The sequence below is a fragment of the Hydra viridissima genome, unplaced genomic scaffold, assembly GCF_058129835.1.
Source record: "Hydra viridissima isolate aposymbiotic clone 2 unplaced genomic scaffold, HvirCarnegie_v1 scaffold_29, whole genome shotgun sequence".
Lineage (NCBI taxonomy): Eukaryota > Metazoa > Cnidaria > Hydrozoa > Anthoathecata > Hydridae > Hydra > Hydra viridissima.
Window position 1 is genome coordinate 112,531 of NW_028324324.1, and position 19,503 is coordinate 132,033.

The following is a 19,503-nucleotide window of genomic DNA, read 5'->3' on the forward strand; positions in this document are numbered from 1 at the left end:
TTTTGACTTTTAAAAGATTTCATTAACTTTCGTTTTTAATTTTTAATGACTAGAGCACACTTCTATTGGTCCTGGGTATGTAATTGATCACAACGAGGGCCCCTTAAGAAAACTTCCCCTGGGCCCTCGTTGACTATGGTGGCTATAGTCCCTTTAACCGTTGCCCTTGTTGTTCAGCATCAAAACTAGCTTTCTGGCTTTTGTGCGAGGAAAAAGAGCGCCATTTTCTTTCCCTCAGAGATGCGGAGACGGAAGAAGCGCCCTCACACACCTTTCGACCAGTCGCTCCCCTTTCAATCGACACCACCCAGGCAGGGCCGTGTTTATGCATATTCTTTTGCAGGGGATGAGTTCTGTGTATCTTAGAGTCAACTGAAAAAGCAGATTTTGTAAAGAAAAGGGAGTCCCCTTTGGCGACTTTTTTTTTTTTTTTTCGTAAACGGTTGCAAAAGCCTACGGCACCAGGAGTTCCCAGGCGGTCACCCATCCAAGTACTACCCTGGCCCGACGATGCTTAACTTCCGTGATCGGACGAGAACGGGTGTATTCACCGTGGTATGGTCGTAGGCAATAGTGTACGGCTTTAATTTAAAATTTAAAGTTTCTAACGCCTTAACAATAATTTTTAACGGATGTGTGGCTATGAAAATAGCCTTTTGTGTTGTTTATACCGCCGTTTACTGGGCTGCTGGCTTTGGAACCTTCTCGTTCTTTTTGGGAAGCAACACAGCTTGAATGTTTGGCAACACACCGCCGCTCGCAATTGTAACACCTGACAACAACTTGTTTAACTCTTCGTCGTTGCGAACAGCTAGCTGTAAGTGACGAGGAATGATCCTGGCTTTTTTGTTATCGCGTGCAGCATTACCAGCTAACTCTAAGATTTCGGCGGAGAGGTATTCCAAAACTGCAGCTAAGTAGACCGGTGCGCCTGAACCGATGCGATTGGCGTAATGCCCTTTGCGCAAAAATCGGTGAACGCGACCAACAGGAAACTGAAGACCCGCTCTAAAAGATCGAGTTTTTGCCTTGGCCTTAGCTTTTCCTCCTTTTCCACGTCCTGACATTTTATTTTCTAACACAAGCAGAGACAGACAGACGGACCAGAGATCTCGTGCGCCTTTTTTTTATTTTAAACAGCAAAAAGTTTGCTATTCTTATCAAAATAGAGTGGTCTCAAAGTCAACCTTTTTTTAACCAATAGTAAAAAAGAAATAAACGATGCTCAAACAACTTAATCTTTTAAGAACCAATAGAAGTGCATATGACGCAAGAGTTTTCAAGTTGGAGGCTACAACTTTATCTTAAATTAAATCCAGTTGCAATGCAATGAAAACAAACGAAAAGAATTTTTACTGTTAGGCCCGTCGAAATGTCAGACGCACAAAAAACCGGAGGAAAACAAGCGCCAAAGGTGGCGAAAAAAGGCGAGAAGCGCGCCGGTAAGAAAGGTGGTAAAATCGCTGGAACTGGTGACAAGAAGCGCAAGAGAAAGAGACGAGAGTCTTATGCCATTTACATTTACAACGTCCTGAAGCAAGTTCACCCTGATGTCGGTGTTTCTTCTAAAGCAATGAGCATCATGAATTCTTTCGTGAACGACATTTTCGAAAGAATTGCTTCTGAAGCTTCGCGGCTCGCCCTTCAAAATAAGAAATCTACGATCTCTTCGCGTGAAATTCAAACCGCCGTGCGCCTTTTACTTCCCGGTGAACTTGCTAAACACGCAGTGAGCGAAGGCACCAAGGCTGTTACCAAGTACACCAGCAGTAAGTAGATCAAAATCCGCTCAAACGGCTATTTTTATAGCCACGCATCTTTTAAAAACATTAGACGCATTAACGAAATAGGTTCAAATGAAAATATCTGTTGCAATCGCTATATTTAATTGTGCAAACAATGCCAAGTGCAGAATAGCTAAACTAGCTGCTAAAATAAAACACTTAAACTGCTGCATCCGTCCTAGGCTATGAACAACTTAAAACCTTTTTTTTTCTTCTTCAAAATTGCTCTCAAACTCCCCTTTTCTAGAATATACATCGACCTAAAAAGCACGGAGCAGTTACCGGTGAGGTTACTGTGACTTTCAAACTCAATTAGTGTAATTGTTACTACCTGACAAAGTCCTAAATGCCGCGCAACGTTTTAAAGAAATGTGTACCTATGAAAATAGCCGTTTGATGAAGGATTGAGCAGTACAGGTTATTTCTTGTCCACTTTTGCGGTGGCACTCTTTGCAGCGACTTTCTTCTTAGGTGCTGTTTCAGCTTTCTTTACCGCGGGTTTTTTAGCAACCGGTAGCTTGGCGCTCCTTTTTAACTGGAGCGCATGAAATAGCACCAGCGCGACTAATCTTAGTGAGAGCAGTTCTACTTTTGAAAGTGTATGAGCAACGCTGGCTTCTAAAAATCCATTAGTCGATTGTCGCTATACCTATGCTGCCACGCAAACTCAATAGTGGTGGGGATCACAAACACGCAAGATAGTACGACTGCAAGAATATTTAATGCGTTGGCAAAGTGTTCAAAGTATTCAAATGTTGTCAGCAAAATTGTTACATCAACGGGTAAAGAAAACTGACGTTCTGTAAAGCTATCAAAATGTATCAAGGTGTAGAAAAAGTCTAATTAAAACAGTTAATAGTACCGCTGTCATTTTGTAGATGATTTTTTATGGATTATGTTAGTTATGGAAAAATAATTGGTGCATGAAAGGGTCAATGGGATAGTTACGAAACTACAAATGTTGTTAATGTTTGTAAGAAAATAAGACCGAGGAAGTAGACACAGTGTAATATCGTCAGTACAAATCATAATCTGATCACAATCGGAAAAAAAAAGAAGAAGAAGAATACAGTTTTGTTTGTAAATTTTTTTTTAATGACTCATAAAAAGGCTTGGGTACTAGTGATAACCCACAAGCTCTAAAATATCTAAAAAGATGCACTGTCTTCCGACCAGAGTTTCGGCACGGAAAAAACACATACTACAATTTAGTCACTGTGTATTAAGGTATGCATCAAATACTTGCCAATCGCATTTCGTTCATTTCGGGGTTTCGGGAAGGGGAATGATAAAAAAAAAAAAGAAAGAATTCGCAACTGAGCGTCCGCGGTGCACCCATCTTACTAGGCTGCGCGAGTAAGCAGAAACCGTTACTATGCTCTTAGCTAAACCAATGATATTTATACTAACTAGATGTAAAACTTCAAATAAATTTCGTAAGAAATTGTGAAGCAAGTTTTTTAAGTTTTTAAAGCCGGTAGCCTCTTTATTTAAACTGACAATAATTCGTTTGTTTTAATCGATGTTTTTATGATTCTGGCTGGCAAAAAAAAACTTGCTTGGCAAAAAAATATGCTTCACTGCGAAAGCGCGAGTTAAATATCTAGTTAATATACACTTAACCGCAAAATTAACGCACCACATACATTTCGATTTATTTTAATTGTGGTCATATATTTTGACAAACGTGTTAAGAATAGAACACATGAACACAGTTATTTCGATGATAATAATAAAAGCGACTTTGAGGATGGTGAGAAAAGAAAAGAAAAGAAAGAAAAACAAACTAAAACTAGAAATATGGTAAGTAATAAAATTAAGGTAAGTAACAAAATAAACTAAGATGATTATTGTTGTTATGCACACTAATACAGCTTAAAATGTAACATTTTTGACTTATCAATATCTAGTGTTGCCACATCTTGATGTTGTTGCAGCCAGACAGCACCGTGGATTTCTTTTAATTAGAGGTGTAATCGTTTCTTGAAGGATATCTTCACATACGCGGATAAGACTTTGTCGCAACTCGTCTAGGTGGTGGATGTTGACTTCTAACACAGCGTGCCATTATGCCCCAAAGATGCTCTATTGGGTTCATATCTGGACTGCAAGCCGGCCACTCCAAAACTTGAATAGTAGCATTTTGTAAGTATTCAGTAACAACATGCGCCGTATGTGGTCTAGCATTATCTTACATAAGAAGGAATCCATCTCCCATGAACGATGCAAGAGGTACCAAAAAAGGTTTTAAAATGTCAGCTTATGTATCGTTGAGAAGTCAGAACAGACGTGTTGCTCAAATGACAGTTATCATTGAGCAACACATCTGTTCATACTAACTTTATACATACTTTTCTTTTAAAAGTGAGGTTTAGTTACAGCAAAACGTGCTGCTTATGAAAAGCTGCTACAATTTGGAAACTAAAACGGAATAAAGCCTACAAATGACGTCACAATAAACATTATTATCGACTTTGTATTTGATAAATCCGGGAAATACGTAATATTTTTCAAAATAAGTCGGAATTTATAAGTGGTGCGTTAATTTTGCGGTAAAGTGCATATCATTGAGTTTAACAACGGTGCAGTGGTTACGCGCAGTCCTACTGAAATTTTTGGTGTTGGCGTAGCGTCAAGAGCAGAAAAGGTGCTTTTAGCTTGTTTCGAAAAAAAAAAAGAAAATAAAAAAAAGGGAAACTAACAAATTAAATCCTGTTTTATCTTCTCATACAGTAGCTGATGCCAAAACCAAGACAAGTGACAAGTTTAGAGGAGTTCACACAGTTTTTTTAACGATTTTTCAAGAATGCTTTAAGGTAATAAAAAGTACTGTGCTATTTTATTTTCAATCTTTTCACCTTATTTTGGTGTTTGTGTTTTAAAATTTGAAGCAGTTTAACCCCTATTGTTGTGCCCACTTTACTTTTTCAAGTCTTCAAATACTTAAGAATAGTTTCTGATGAAAAAATCCTTTCAAAAATAAATTTTCATTTTTAGAAGCATCAACTTTATGAAGGAGTAGTCACAAAAGACTTTCATGAGTGCAGTTACAGAGTTTGTTCTGAGTTCCTGGATTATCCAGAATGCAAGTTGCAATACTCTTTAGAGCATCCCACTCAATGAATAAGAAGTGGGAAATTCTTCTTGATTTTATTGGTGAGTGAAACAGAAATAGGATCTTTCTAAGACTTTTACCTATTTCTTTAGTTTGTTCATAGCTTTGTTTCATTTACAGTTATACTGACACAACCCCAATAAAGTAATGCTTAATTAGGTATGCTTTTCACTGGACAATCTATAGCTTCTTTGGAATGATCCCTTTAATTCGATTAAAAGATATGCGATAAAATTTTAAAAAAATTACATACTCATTACATTTTGAACTGAACCTTTTGTTTGGCTTTCTCACATTATGTTTTATAGAGTTACTGCTAAAGTTAACTCAGCCTCAGGTAGCAAGTCTGATTATTGAAAATAAGTTATTGAAAGAGAATTTTGAGTGTTGTCCTGGGGCAAGGTTAAGGGTTAAGTTAGGTTAGCAGAGCATATAATATTGAAGCAGTTAAAGTTTCAAGAAAAAGGTAAGTCATGTTTCTTCGATAGTTTACCAGAACCATTTTTTAAAAGTGATAGTTTGAAAAAGTTGACCTTTAGCCAACAAGTAAACATCCTTTTAACTGACTTGGGAATTATATTTTTAAGTTTATTCTCCATCAATCCTGAGCTTCTAATTTGTACGCAAATACATTTGCAGGCTTAATTTAGGTTAGGTAATATGTTAAAAAATGTAATATTTAAAAAAAATACTTTGCTTATTGTTCCAGGTCTCATTAACTTTTACCACGCTCTGCGAGTTTGTGATTGGAAAAATGCAGATACAGTGTGCAAGGTATGTATGCTTTACCTTTGCTAACCTAATGCTGTGTCGGTTTAGTGTCATAAAATTTTTTCATTTTCCATTTGTCATTTGATATTTTGTCAGTGGATGTTTTAGGTCACTTTTTAAAATTGTTTTACCTTTTTGTCAGTAAACATTTAAAGTGTTCATTTCTTGCAATAACTAAAGTATCTGAAAAATATTTTCTTGCTACTCAGTTTAAATTCTTAACTTAATTTGCACCATCCCAATTTTTAAACTTTCAAGCTTGTTTTTTAGACTTTGTGAGGAATTACTACTTGGGAAAGGATCGAGGCTAATGACAAGCAAGTCCTCCTAAACTCTGCTGTTTCTTGGCGACCCTGGTGATGAATTAAAGTACTGTCATTACAACAGTTGAAAAGAACATTTAAATACAGAGGTTCTCAAAATGCTTTTTGACAGAGAAATCTGTCGGACGCTCATATACAGAGTTGATTTTCAGTTGTTCAACTTGGCCTTTGATCACATCTGCTGCCCAGCGTTAAATTTAAAAGCCTTTAAACGTTTTTATGTTTTGGTTAATTGGGTTATTTTTGAAAGAAGCTTGTTATTTTTGAAAGAAGCTGATCTCTCTGAAAAAAAGCCCAAATGTTTTAGAGTGAAATTGATGCAGTACAAGAAAGCCATGTTTTCATCGTTGAAACTTAAAGTTACCCATCGACTTGATCATTCAAATGTCCACAAGTTTTTTCGTTGAGAGGGAGGGAGCCGGGACAAAGTCGTTGCAAAAAGTATCGCTTCTCGGCCTAATGGCTAAGATCAAGTGTAGTATCTGTTCTTATCAGTTTAATATCTGGTACGCCGGCATAGTCCGGCTCATATATTAATCTGATTTTTGGCATTTGGTCAAGGGATCGTAGGTTTACCTCGCCCTGACCGCGGGTTGCCTCGGCGTTGCACTACTGCTGAGCGCGGCCCATACTATAGAGAAGGAAAAAAAAAAAGCAAACAAACGGGACGATGCGGTGTGCAATCGAAAACCCACAATTGAGAAGATTGGGGCACGTCCGAGGCTGCCCACACAACGGGAAAAGCATACTTACCTGACGGGGAAGTAAACCTGATCAACATGGGGCTTCTTCCAGGGTGAGGCTCTTGCATTGCACTTCGCCTGGGCTGACCCCTGCGATTACCGCTAACGTCGGTAACTCGACCGTACAATTTCTGGTAGTGGGGGCCTGCGTTCGCGCTCGCCCCCTCCTCTAACGACTTAAAAAAAAAACCTCTCTCTCACCCCTAAGAGTCTACTGCATATTTTGAGAGGCGCATACAAAGTCTGCTATAAGTGCAAATAAATTTTATTTATTTCAAAAGTTGTTGTTTTTTTTTTTTTTGTTTTTTTTTTTTTTGTACAAAATCAATAAAAATCTAAGAATCGCAAAGAGGCAACCAAATAAGCATAGGAGCGACGAGAATCGTTTCAACGTGACAACCAGCAAGCGTGATCGACCGGTTACAATCCCGGAAATCACTCGACGGCGGAACAAAATGTGACAGTCACAACAGTGAAAACGAGTCGCTGTAATAAAAAACAATGACGATAATAATAGTTAAAATAACAAACAGTAGCAATAAGAAAATCGATATCAATAGTGACAACGAAAATAATGAAACGATGAAGATAACAATAACGACAATAACAAAAATTAACGATAGCATCGATAAACTAACGATAATAGTAATACTGACAATAGCAACGACCACAAAAAAATAAGCATTAGCAATAACGATCTAACAGTAACAATAGTAACAACAACAGCAGCAGCAACAGTAACAACAATTGTCAACCATTTATGCATATCGCATATTGGATTCTGGTGCGGTGAAATGCATTCTTTTACTACCGTTCATTATTTTCATGAAAACAGCTCTGATTCCTACGTGTTGATCTTAGAAAGAAACGACAACGACCGAAACATTTTGGCAAGTTGACACGTCAATACGCAACGTTGCCAGAGATACGTAACGACGATTGACGAATCTTACAAATTTTTGCTCTTCAAAGCTAGTTTTGCAGTCTTTTCGTCATTTCGACAAAACTAGGGAACATTGACATCGTGCAACTTTAGACTTGCGAGGGTTTCTTTCATGGCCGCCGAGAGGACGGGGAAGATTCCCGGGTATCCCCGTGTATCTACAAACGATATTTTAAAAATCATTTTTTTAAAAGATTTAAATAGTTTTGACTTTTAAAAGATTTCATTAACTTTCGTTTTTAATTTTTAATGACTAGAGCACACTTCTATTGGTCCTGGGTATGTAATTGATCACAACGAGGGCCCCTTAAGAAAACTTCCCCTGGGCCCTCGTTGACTATGGTGGCTATAGTCCCTTTAACCGTTGCCCTTGTTGTTCAGCATCAAAACTAGCTTTCTGGCTTTTGTGCGAGGAAAAAGAGCGCCATTTTCTTTCCCTCAGAGATGCGGAGACGGAAGAAGCGCCCTCACACACCTTTCGACCAGTCGCTCCCCTTTCAATCGACACCACCCAGGCAGGGCCGTGTTTATGCATATTCTTTTGCAGGGGATGAGTTCTGTGTATCTTAGAGTCAACTGAAAAAGCAGATTTTGTAAAGAAAAGGGAGTCCCCTTTGGCGACTTTTTTTTTTTTTTTTCGTAAACGGTTGCAAAAGCCTACGGCACCAGGAGTTCCCAGGCGGTCACCCATCCAAGTACTACCCTGGCCCGACGATGCTTAACTTCCGTGATCGGACGAGAACGGGTGTATTCACCGTGGTATGGTCGTAGGCAATAGTGTACGGCTTTAATTTAAAATTTAAAGTTTCTAACGCCTTAACAATAATTTTTAACGGATGTGTGGCTATGAAAATAGCCTTTTGTGTTGTTTATACCGCCGTTTACTGGGCTGCTGGCTTTGGAACCTTCTCGTTCTTTTTGGGAAGCAACACAGCTTGAATGTTTGGCAACACACCGCCGCTCGCAATTGTAACACCTGACAACAACTTGTTTAACTCTTCGTCGTTGCGAACAGCTAGCTGTAAGTGACGAGGAATGATCCTGGCTTTTTTGTTATCGCGTGCAGCATTACCAGCTAACTCTAAGATTTCGGCGGAGGTATTCCAAAACTGCAGCTAAGTAGACCGGTGCGCCTGAACCGATGCGATTGGCGTAATGCCCTTTGCGCAAAAATCGGTGAACGCGACCAACAGGAAACTGAAGACCCGCTCTAAAAGATCGAGTTTTTGCCTTGGCCTTAGCTTTTCCTCCTTTTCCACGTCCTGACATTTTATTTTCTAACACAAGCAGAGACAGACAGACGGACCAGAGATCTCGTGCGCCTTTTTTTTATTTTAAACAGCAAAAAGTTTGCTATTCTTATCAAAATAGAGTGGTCTCAAAGTCAACCTTTTTTTAACCAATAGTAAAAAAGAAATAAACGATGCTCAAACAACTTAATCTTTTAAGAACCAATAGAAGTGCATATGACGCAAGAGTTTTCAAGTTGGAGGCTACAACTTTATCTTAAATTAAATCCAGTTGCAATGCAATGAAAACAAACGAAAAGAATTTTTACTGTTAGGCCCGTCGAAATGTCAGACGCACAAAAAACCGGAGGAAAACAAGCGCCAAAGGTGGCGAAAAAAGGCGAGAAGCGCGCCGGTAAGAAAGGTGGTAAAATCGCTGGAACTGGTGACAAGAAGCGCAAGAGAAAGAGACGAGAGTCTTATGCCATTTACATTTACAACGTCCTGAAGCAAGTTCACCCTGATGTCGGTGTTTCTTCTAAAGCAATGAGCATCATGAATTCTTTCGTGAACGACATTTTCGAAAGAATTGCTTCTGAAGCTTCGCGGCTCGCCCTTCAAAATAAGAAATCTACGATCTCTTCGCGTGAAATTCAAACCGCCGTGCGCCTTTTACTTCCCGGTGAACTTGCTAAACACGCAGTGAGCGAAGGCACCAAGGCTGTTACCAAGTACACCAGCAGTAAGTAGATCAAAATCCGCTCAAACGGCTATTTTTATAGCCACGCATCTTTTAAAAACATTAGACGCATTAACGAAATAGGTTCAAATGAAAATATCTGTTGCAATCGCTATATTTAATTGTGCAAACAATGCCAAGTGCAGAATAGCTAAACTAGCTGCTAAAATAAAACACTTAAACTGCTGCATCCGTCCTAGGCTATGAACAACTTAAAACCTTTTTTTTTCTTCTTCAAAATTGCTCTCAAACTCCCCTTTTCTAGAATATACATCGACCTAAAAAGCACGGAGCAGTTACCGGTGAGGTTACTGTGACTTTCAAACTCAATTAGTGTAATTGTTACTACCTGACAAAGTCCTAAATGCCGCGCAACGTTTTAAAGAAATGTGTACCTATGAAAATAGCCGTTTGATGAAGGATTGAGCAGTACAGGTTATTTCTTGTCCACTTTTGCGGTGGCACTCTTTGCAGCGACTTTCTTCTTAGGTGCTGTTTCAGCTTTCTTTACCGCGGGTTTTTTAGCAACCGGTAGCTTGGCGCTCCTTTTTAACTGGAGCGCATGAAATAGCACCAGCGCGACTAATCTTAGTGAGAGCAGTTCTACTTTTGAAAGTGTATGAGCAACGCTGGCTTCTAAAAATCCATTAGTCGATTGTCGCTATACCTATGCTGCCACGCAAACTCAATAGTGGTGGGGATCACAAACACGCAAGATAGTACGACTGCAAGAATATTTAATGCGTTGGCAAAGTGTTCAAAGTATTCAAATGTTGTCAGCAAAATTGTTACATCAACGGGTAAAGAAAACTGACGTTCTGTAAAGCTATCAAAATGTATCAAGGTGTAGAAAAAGTCTAATTAAAACAGTTAATAGTACCGCTGTCATTTTGTAGATGATTTTTTATGGATTATGTTAGTTATGGAAAAATAATTGGTGCATGAAAGGGTCAATGGGATAGTTACGAAACTACAAATGTTGTTAATGTTTGTAAGAAAATAAGACCGAGGAAGTAGACACAGTGTAATATCGTCAGTACAAATCATAATCTGATCACAATCGGAAAAAAAAAGAAGAAGAAGAATACAGTTTTGTTTGTAAATTTTTTTTTAATGACTCATAAAAAGGCTTGGGTACTAGTGATAACCCACAAGCTCTAAAATATCTAAAAAGATGCACTGTCTTCCGACCAGAGTTTCGGCACGGAAAAAACACATACTACAATTTAGTCACTGTGTATTAAGGTATGCATCAAATACTTGCCAATCGCATTTCGTTCATTTCGGGGTTTCGGGAAGGGGAATGATAAAAAAAAAAAAGAAAGAATTCGCAACTGAGCGTCCGCGGTGCACCCATCTTACTAGGCTGCGCGAGTAAGCAGAAACCGTTACTATGCTCTTAGCTAAACCAATGATATTTATACTAACTAGATGTAAAACTTCAAATAAATTTCGTAAGAAATTGTGAAGCAAGTTTTTTAAGTTTTTAAAGCCGGTAGCCTCTTTATTTAAACTGACAATAATTCGTTTGTTTTAATCGATGTTTTTATGATTCTGGCTGGCAAAAAAAAACTTGCTTGGCAAAAAAATATGCTTCACTGCGAAAGCGCGAGTTAAATATCTAGTTAATATACACTTAACCGCAAAATTAACGCACCACATACATTTCGATTTATTTTAATTGTGGTCATATATTTTGACAAACGTGTTAAGAATAGAACACATGAACACAGTTATTTCGATGATAATAAATCTCTCTCTTTGAGGATGGTGAGAAAAGAAAAGAAAAGAAAGAAAAACAAACTAAAACTAGAAATATGGTAAGTAATAAAATTAAGGTAAGTAACAAAATAAACTAAGATGATTATTGTTGTTATGCACACTAATACAGCTTAAAATGTAACATTTTTGACTTATCAATATCTAGTGTTGCCACATCTTGATGTTGTTGCAGCCAGACAGCACCGTGGATTTCTTTTAATTAGAGGTGTAATCGTTTCTTGAAGGATATCTTCACATACGCGGATAAGACTTTGTCGCAACTCGTCTAGGTGGTGGATGTTGACTTCTAACACAGCGTGCCATTATGCCCCAAAGATGCTCTATTGGGTTCATATCTGGACTGCAAGCCGGCCACTCCAAAACTTGAATAGTAGCATTTTGTAAGTATTCAGTAACAACATGCGCCGTATGTGGTCTAGCATTATCTTACATAAGAAGGAATCCATCTCCCATGAACGATGCAAGAGGTACCAAAAAAGGTTTTAAAATGTCAGCTTATGTATCGTTGAGAAGTCAGAACAGACGTGTTGCTCAAATGACAGTTATCATTGAGCAACACATCTGTTCATACTAACTTTATACATACTTTTCTTTTAAAAGTGAGGTTTAGTTACAGCAAAACGTGCTGCTTATGAAAAGCTGCTACAATTTGGAAACTAAAACGGAATAAAGCCTACAAATGACGTCACAATAAACATTATTATCGACTTTGTATTTGATAAATCCGGGAAATACGTAATATTTTTCAAAATAAGTCGGAATTTATAAGTGGTGCGTTAATTTTGCGGTAAAGTGCATATCATTGAGTTTAACAACGGTGCAGTGGTTACGCGCAGTCCTACTGAAATTTTTGGTGTTGGCGTAGCGTCAAGAGCAGAAAAGGTGCTTTTAGCTTGTTTCGAAAAAAAAAAAGAAAATAAAAAAAAGGGAAACTAAACAAATTAAATCCTGTTTATCTTCTCATACAGTAGCTGATGCCAAAACCAAGACAAGTGACAAGTTTAGAGGAGTTCACACAGTTTTTTAACGATTTTTCAAGAATGCTTTAAGGTAATAAAAAGTACTGTGCTATTTTATTTTCAATCTTTTCACCTTATTTTGGTGTTTGTGTTTTAAAATTTGAAGCAGTTTAACCCCTATTGTTGTGCCCACTTTACTTTTTCAAGTCTTCAAATACTTAAGAATAGTTTCTGATGAAAAAATCCTTTCAAAAATAAATTTTCATTTTAGAAGCATCAACTTTATGAAGGAGTAGTCACAAAAGACTTTCATGAGTGCAGTTACAGAGTTTGTTCTGAGTTCCTGGATTATCCAGAATGCAAGTTGCAATACTCTTTAGAGCATCCCACTCAATGAATAAGAAGTGGGAAATTCTTCTTGATTTTATTGGTGAGTGAAACAGAAATAGGATCTTTCTAAGACTTTTACCTATTTCTTTAGTTTGTTCATAGCTTTGTTTCATTTACAGTTATACTGACACAACCCCAATAAAGTAATGCTTAATTAGGTATGCTTTTCACTGGACAATCTATAGCTTCTTTGGAATGATCCCTTTAATTCGATTAAAGATATGCGATAAAATTTAAAAAAATTACATACTCATTACATTTTGAACTGAACCTTTTGTTTGGCTTTCTCACATTATGTTTTATAGAGTTACTGCTAAAGTTAACTCAGCCTCAGGTAGCAAGTCTGATTATTGAAAATAAGTTATTGAAAGAGAATTTTGAGTGTTGTCCTGGGGCAAGGTTAAGGGTTAAGTTAGGTTAGCAGAGCATATAATATGAAGCAGTTAAAGTTTCAAGAAAAAGGTAAGTCATGTTTCTTCGATAGTTTACCAGAACCATTTTTTAAAAGTGATAGTTTGAAAAAGTTGACCTTTAGCCAACAAGTAAACATCCTTTTAACTGACTTGGGAATTATATTTTTAAGTTTATTCTCCATCAATCCTGAGCTTCTAATTTGTACGCAAATACATTTGCAGGCTTAATTTAGGTTAGGTAATATGTTAAAAAATGTAATATTTAAAAAAAATACTTTGCTTATTGTTCCAGGTCTCATTAACTTTTACCACGCTCTGCGAGTTTGTGATTGGAAAAATGCAGATACAGTGTGCAAGGTATGTATGCTTTACCTTTGCTAACCTAATGCTGTGTCGGTTTAGTGTCATAAATTTTTTCATTTTCCATTTGTCATTTGATATTTTGTCAGTGGATGTTTTAGGTCACTTTTTAAAATTGTTTTACCTTTTTGTCAGTAAACATTTAAAGTGTTCATTTCTTGCAATAACTAAAGTATCTGAAAAATATTTTCTTGCTACTCAGTTTAAATTCTTAACTTAATTTGCACCATCCCAATTTTTAAACTTTCAAGCTTGTTTTTTTAGACTTTGTGAGGAATTACTACTTGGGAAAGGATCGAGGCTAATGACAAGCAAGTCCTCCTAAACTCTGCTGTTTCTTGGCGACCCTGGTGATGAATTAAAGTACTGTCATTACAACAGTTGAAAAGAACATTTAAATACAGAGGTTCTCAAAATGCTTTTTGACAGAGAAATCTGTCGGACGCTCATATACAGAGTTGATTTTCAGTTGTTCAACTTGGCCTTTGATCACATCTGCTGCCCAGCGTTAAATTTAAAAGCCTTTAAACGTTTTTTATGTTTTGGTTAATTGGGTTATTTTTGAAAGAAGCTTGTTATTTTTGAAAGAAGCTGGGTTATTTTTGAAAAAAAGCCCAAATGTTTTAGAGTGAAATTGATGCAGTACAAGAAAGCCATGTTTTCATCGTTGAAACTTAAAGTTACCCATCGACTTGATCATTCAAATGTCCACAAGTTTTTTCGTTGAGAGGGAGGGAGCCGGGACAAAGTCGTTGCAAAAAGTATCGCTTCTCGGCCTAATGGCTAAGATCAAGTGTAGTATCTGTTCTTATCAGTTTAATATCTGGTACGCCGGCATAGTCCGGCTCATATATTAATCTGATTTTTGGCATTTGGTCAAGGGATCGTAGGTTTACCTCGCCCTGACCGCGGGTTGCCTCGGCGTTGCACTACTGCTGAGCGCGGCCCATACTATAGAGAAGGAAAAAAAAAAAGCAAACAAACGGGACGATGCGGTGTGCAATCGAAAACCCACAATTGAGAAGATTGGGGCACGTCCGAGGCTGCCCACACAACGGGAAAAGCATACTTACCTGACGGGGAAGTAAACCTGATCAACATGGGGCTTCTTCCAGGGTGAGGCTCTTGCATTGCACTTCGCCTGGGCTGACCCCTGCGATTACCGCTAACGTCGGTAACTCGACCGTACAATTTCTGGTAGTGGGGGCCTGGCGTTCGCGCTCGCCCCCTCCTCTAACGACTTAAAAAAAAAACCTCTCCTCTCACCCCTAAGAGTCTACTGCATATTTTGAGAGGCGCATACAAAGTCTGCTATAAGTGCAAATAAATTTTATTTATTTCAAAAGTTGTTGTTTTTTTTTTTTTTGTTTTTTTTTTTTTTTGTACAAATCAATAAAAATCTAAGAATCGCAAAGAGGCAACCAAATAAGCATAGGAGCGACGAGAATCGTTTCAACGTGACAACCAGCAAGCGTGATCGACCGGTTACAATCCCGGAAATCACTCGACGGCGGAACAAAATGTGACAGTCACAACAGTGAAAACGAGTCGCTGTAATAAAAAACAATGACGATAATAATAGTTAAAATAACAAACAGTAGCAATAAGAAAATCGATATCAATAGTGACAACGAAAATAATGACAACGATGAAGATAACAATAACGACAATAACAAAAATTAACGATAGCATCGATAAACTAACGATAATAGTAATACTGACAATAGCAACGACCACAAAAAAATAAGCATTAGCAATAACGATCTAACAGTAACAATAGTAACAACAACAGCAGCAGCAACAGTAACAACAATTGTCAACCATTTATGCATATCGCATATTGGATTCTGGTGCGGTGAAATGCATTCTTTTACTACCGTTCATTATTTTCATGAAAACAGCTCTGATTCCTACGTGTTGATCTTAGAAAGAAACGACAACGACCGAAACATTTTGGCAAGTTGACACGTCAATACGCAACGTTGCCAGAGATACGTAACGACGATTGACGAATCTTACAAATTTTTGCTCTTCAAAGCTAGTTTTGCAGTCTTTTCGTCATTTCGACAAAACTAGGGAACATTGACATCGTGCAACTTTAGACTTGCGAGGGTTTCTTTCATGGCCGCCGAGAGGACGGGGAAGATTCCCGGGTATCCCCGTGTATCTACAAACGATATTTTAAAAATCATTTTTTTAAAAGATTTAAATAGTTTTGACTTTTAAAAGATTTCATTAACTTTCGTTTTTAATTTTTAATGACTAGAGCACACTTCTATTGGTCCTGGGTATGTAATTGATCACAACGAGGGCCCCTTAAGAAAACTTCCCCTGGGCCCTCGTTGACTATGGTGGCTATAGTCCCTTTAACCGTTGCCCTTGTTGTTCAGCATCAAAACTAGCTTTCTGGCTTTTGTGCGAGGAAAAAGAGCGCCATTTTCTTTCCCTCAGAGATGCGGAGACGGAAGAAGCGCCCTCACACACCTTTCGACCAGTCGCTCCCCTTTCAATCGACACCACCCAGGCAGGGCCGTGTTTATGCATATTCTTTTGCAGGGGATGAGTTCTGTGTATCTTAGAGTCAACTGAAAAAGCAGATTTTGTAAAGAAAAGGGAGTCCCTTTGGCGACTTTTTTTTTTTTTTTCGTAACGGTTGCAAAAGCCTACGGCACCAGGAGTTCCCAGGCGGTCACCCATCCAAGTACTACCCTGGCCCGACGATGCTTAACTTCCGTGATCGGACGAGAACGGGTGTATTCACCGTGGTATGGTCGTAGGCAATAGTGTACGGCTTTAATTTAAAATTTAAAGTTTCTAACGCCTTAACAATAATTTTTAACGGATGTGTGGCTATGAAAATAGCCTTTTGTGTTGTTTATACCGCCGTTTACTGGGCTGCTGGCTTTGGAACCTTCTCGTTCTTTTTGGGAAGCAACACAGCTTGAATGTTTGGCAACACACCGCCGCTCGCAATTGTAACACCTGACAACAACTTGTTTAACTCTTCGTCGTTGCGAACAGCTAGCTGTAAGTGACGAGGAATGATCCTGGCTTTTTTGTTATCGCGTGCAGCATTACCAGCTAACTCTAAGATTTCGGCGGAGAGGTATTCCAAAACTGCAGCTAAGTAGACCGGTGCGCCTGAACCGATGCGATTGGCGTAATGCCCTTTGCGCAAAAATCGGTGAACGCGACCAACAGGAAACTGAAGACCCGCTCTAAAAGATCGAGTTTTTGCCTTGGCCTTAGCTTTTCCTCCTTTTCCACGTCCTGACATTTTATTTTCTAACACAAGCAGAGACAGACAGACGGACCAGAGATCTCGTGCGCCTTTTTTTTATTTTAAACAGCAAAAAGTTTGCTATTCTTATCAAAATAGAGTGGTCTCAAAGTCAACCTTTTTTTAACCAATAGTAAAAAAGAAATAAACGATGCTCAAACAACTTAATCTTTTAAGAACCAATAGAAGTGCATATGACGCAAGAGTTTTCAAGTTGGAGGCTACAACTTTATCTTAAATTAAATCCAGTTGCAATGCAATGAAAACAAACGAAAAGAATTTTTACTGTTAGGCCCGTCGAAATGTCAGACGCACAAAAAACCGGAGGAAAACAAGCGCCAAAGGTGGCGAAAAAAGGCGAGAAGCGCGCCGGTAAGAAAGGTGGTAAAATCGCTGGAACTGGTGACAAGAAGCGCAAGAGAAAGAGACGAGAGTCTTATGCCATTTACATTTACAACGTCCTGAAGCAAGTTCACCCTGATGTCGGTGTTTCTTCTAAAGCAATGAGCATCATGAATTCTTTCGTGAACGACATTTTCGAAAGAATTGCTTCTGAAGCTTCGCGGCTCGCCCTTCAAAATAAGAAATCTACGATCTCTTCGCGTGAAATTCAAACCGCCGTGCGCCTTTTACTTCCCGGTGAACTTGCTAAACACGCAGTGAGCGAAGGCACCAAGGCTGTTACCAAGTACACCAGCAGTAAGTAGATCAAAATCCGCTCAAACGGCTATTTTTATAGCCACGCATCTTTTAAAAACATTAGACGCATTAACGAAATAGGTTCAAATGAAAATATCTGTTGCAATCGCTATATTTAATTGTGCAAACAATGCCAAGTGCAGAATAGCTAAACTAGCTGCTAAAATAAAACACTTAAACTGCTGCATCCGTCCTAGGCTATGAACAACTTAAAACCTTTTTTTTTCTTCTTCAAAATTGCTCTCAAACTCCCCTTTTCTAGAATATACATCGACCTAAAAAGCACGGAGCAGTTACCGGTGAGGTTACTGTGACTTTCAAACTCAATTAGTGTAATTGTTACTACCTGACAAAGTCCTAAATGCCGCGCAACGTTTTAAAGAAATGTGTACCTATGAAAATAGCCGTTTGATGAAGGATTGAGCAGTACAGGTTATTTCTTGTCCACTTTTGCGGTGGCACTCTTTGCAGCGACTTTCTTCTTAGGTGCTGTTTCAGCTTTCTTTACCGCGGGTTTTTTAGCAACCGGTAGCTTGGCGCTCCTTTTTAACTGGAGCGCATGAAATAGCACCAGCGCGACTAATCTTAGTGAGAGCAGTTCTACTTTTGAAAGTGTATGAGCAACGCTGGCTTCTAAAAATCCATTAGTCGATTGTCGCTATACCTATGCTGCCACGCAAACTCAATAGTGGTGGGGATCACAAACACGCAAGATAGTACGACTGCAAGAATATTTAATGCGTTGGCAAAGTGTTCAAAGTATTCAAATGTTGTCAGCAAAATTGTTACATCAACGGGTAAAGAAAACTGACGTTCTGTAAAGCTATCAAAATGTATCAAGGTGTAGAAAAAGTCTAATTAAAACAGTTAATAGTACCGCTGTCATTTTGTAGATGATTTTTTATGGATTATGTTAGTTATGGAAAAATAATTGGTGCATGAAAGGGTCAATGGGATAGTTACGAAACTACAAATGTTGTTAATGTTTGTAAGAAAATAAGACCGAGGAAGTAGACACAGTGTAATATCGTCAGTACAAATCATAATCTGATCACAATCGGAAAAAAAAAGAAGAAGAAGAATACAGTTTTGTTTGTAAATTTTTTTTTAATGACTCATAAAAAGGCTTGGGTACTAGTGATAACCCACAAGCTCTAAAATATCTAAAAAGATGCACTGTCTTCCGACCAGAGTTTCGGCACGGAAAAAACACATACTACAATTTAGTCACTGTGTATTAAGGTATGCATCAAATACTTGCCAATCGCATTTCGTTCATTTCGGGGTTTCGGGAAGGGGAATGATAAAAAAAAAAAAGAAAGAATTCGCAACTGAGCGTCCGCGGTGCACCCATCTTACTAGGCTGCGCGAGTAAGCAGAAACCGTTACTATGCTCTTAGCTAAACCAATGATATTTATACTAACTAGATGTAAACTTCAAATAAATTTCGTAAGAAATTGTGAAGCAAGTTTTTTAAGTTTTAAAGCCGGTAGCCTCTTTATTTAAACTGACAATAATTCGTTTGTTTTAATCGATGTTTTTATGATTCTGGCTGGCAAAAAAAAACTTGCTTGGCAAAAAAATATGCTTCACTGCGAAAGCGCGAGTTAAATATCTAGTTAATATACACTTAACCGCAAAATTAACGCACCACATACATTTCGATTTATTTTAATTGTGGTCATATATTTTGACAAACGTGTTAAGAATAGAACACATGAACACAGTTATTTCGATGATAATAATAAAAGCGACTTTGAGGATGGTGAGAAAAGAAAAGAAAAGAAAGAAAAACAAACTAAAACTAGAAATATGGTAAGTAATAAAATTAAGGTAAGTAACAAAATAAACTAAGATGATTATTGTTGTTATGCACACTAATACAGCTTAAAATGTAACATTTTTGACTTATCAATATCTAGTGTTGCCACATCTTGATGTTGTTGCAGCCAGACAGCACCGTGATCTCTCT

At 38.1% G+C, this 19,503-nt stretch overlaps 7 non-coding genes and 4 pseudogenes across 7 annotated transcripts; 7 read left to right on the forward strand and 4 right to left on the reverse strand.

The window, feature by feature from the left end:
* Positions 1-450: 450 nt before the first annotated feature.
* On the reverse strand, positions 451-569 carry LOC149876182 (5S ribosomal RNA). Its single transcript, XR_016448898.1, has one exon. It is a non-coding gene; the product is annotated as a 5S ribosomal RNA (ribosomal RNA).
* Positions 570-1,372: 803 nt separating this feature from the next.
* Positions 1,373-1,777, forward strand: LOC149876183 (late histone H2B.L4 pseudogene; annotated as a pseudogene).
* A 4,659-nt stretch (positions 1,778-6,436) lies between these two features.
* LOC149876184 (U2 spliceosomal RNA) lies at positions 6,437-6,628 on the forward strand. The gene has a single exon (XR_016448857.1). It is a non-coding gene; the product is annotated as a U2 spliceosomal RNA (small nuclear RNA).
* Positions 6,629-6,738: 110 nt separating this feature from the next.
* On the forward strand, positions 6,739-6,902 carry LOC149876185 (U1 spliceosomal RNA). Its single transcript, XR_016448873.1, has one exon. It is a non-coding gene; the product is annotated as a U1 spliceosomal RNA (small nuclear RNA).
* A 1,431-nt stretch (positions 6,903-8,333) lies between these two features.
* On the reverse strand, positions 8,334-8,452 carry LOC149876186 (5S ribosomal RNA). The gene has a single exon (XR_016448900.1). It is a non-coding gene; the product is annotated as a 5S ribosomal RNA (ribosomal RNA).
* Positions 8,453-8,560: 108 nt separating this feature from the next.
* On the reverse strand, positions 8,561-8,948 carry LOC149876187 (histone H2A, orphon-like; annotated as a pseudogene).
* Positions 8,949-9,253: 305 nt separating this feature from the next.
* LOC149876188 (late histone H2B.L4 pseudogene) lies at positions 9,254-9,658 on the forward strand (annotated as a pseudogene).
* Positions 9,659-14,314: 4,656 nt separating this feature from the next.
* Positions 14,315-14,506, forward strand: LOC149876189 (U2 spliceosomal RNA). Its single transcript, XR_016448858.1, has one exon. It is a non-coding gene; the product is annotated as a U2 spliceosomal RNA (small nuclear RNA).
* A 110-nt stretch (positions 14,507-14,616) lies between these two features.
* Positions 14,617-14,781, forward strand: LOC149876190 (U1 spliceosomal RNA). The gene has a single exon (XR_016448883.1). It is a non-coding gene; the product is annotated as a U1 spliceosomal RNA (small nuclear RNA).
* A 1,430-nt stretch (positions 14,782-16,211) lies between these two features.
* Positions 16,212-16,330, reverse strand: LOC149876191 (5S ribosomal RNA). The gene has a single exon (XR_016448901.1). It is a non-coding gene; the product is annotated as a 5S ribosomal RNA (ribosomal RNA).
* Positions 16,331-17,133: 803 nt separating this feature from the next.
* LOC149876192 (late histone H2B.L4 pseudogene) lies at positions 17,134-17,538 on the forward strand (annotated as a pseudogene).
* Positions 17,539-19,503: the final 1,965 nt, after the last annotated feature.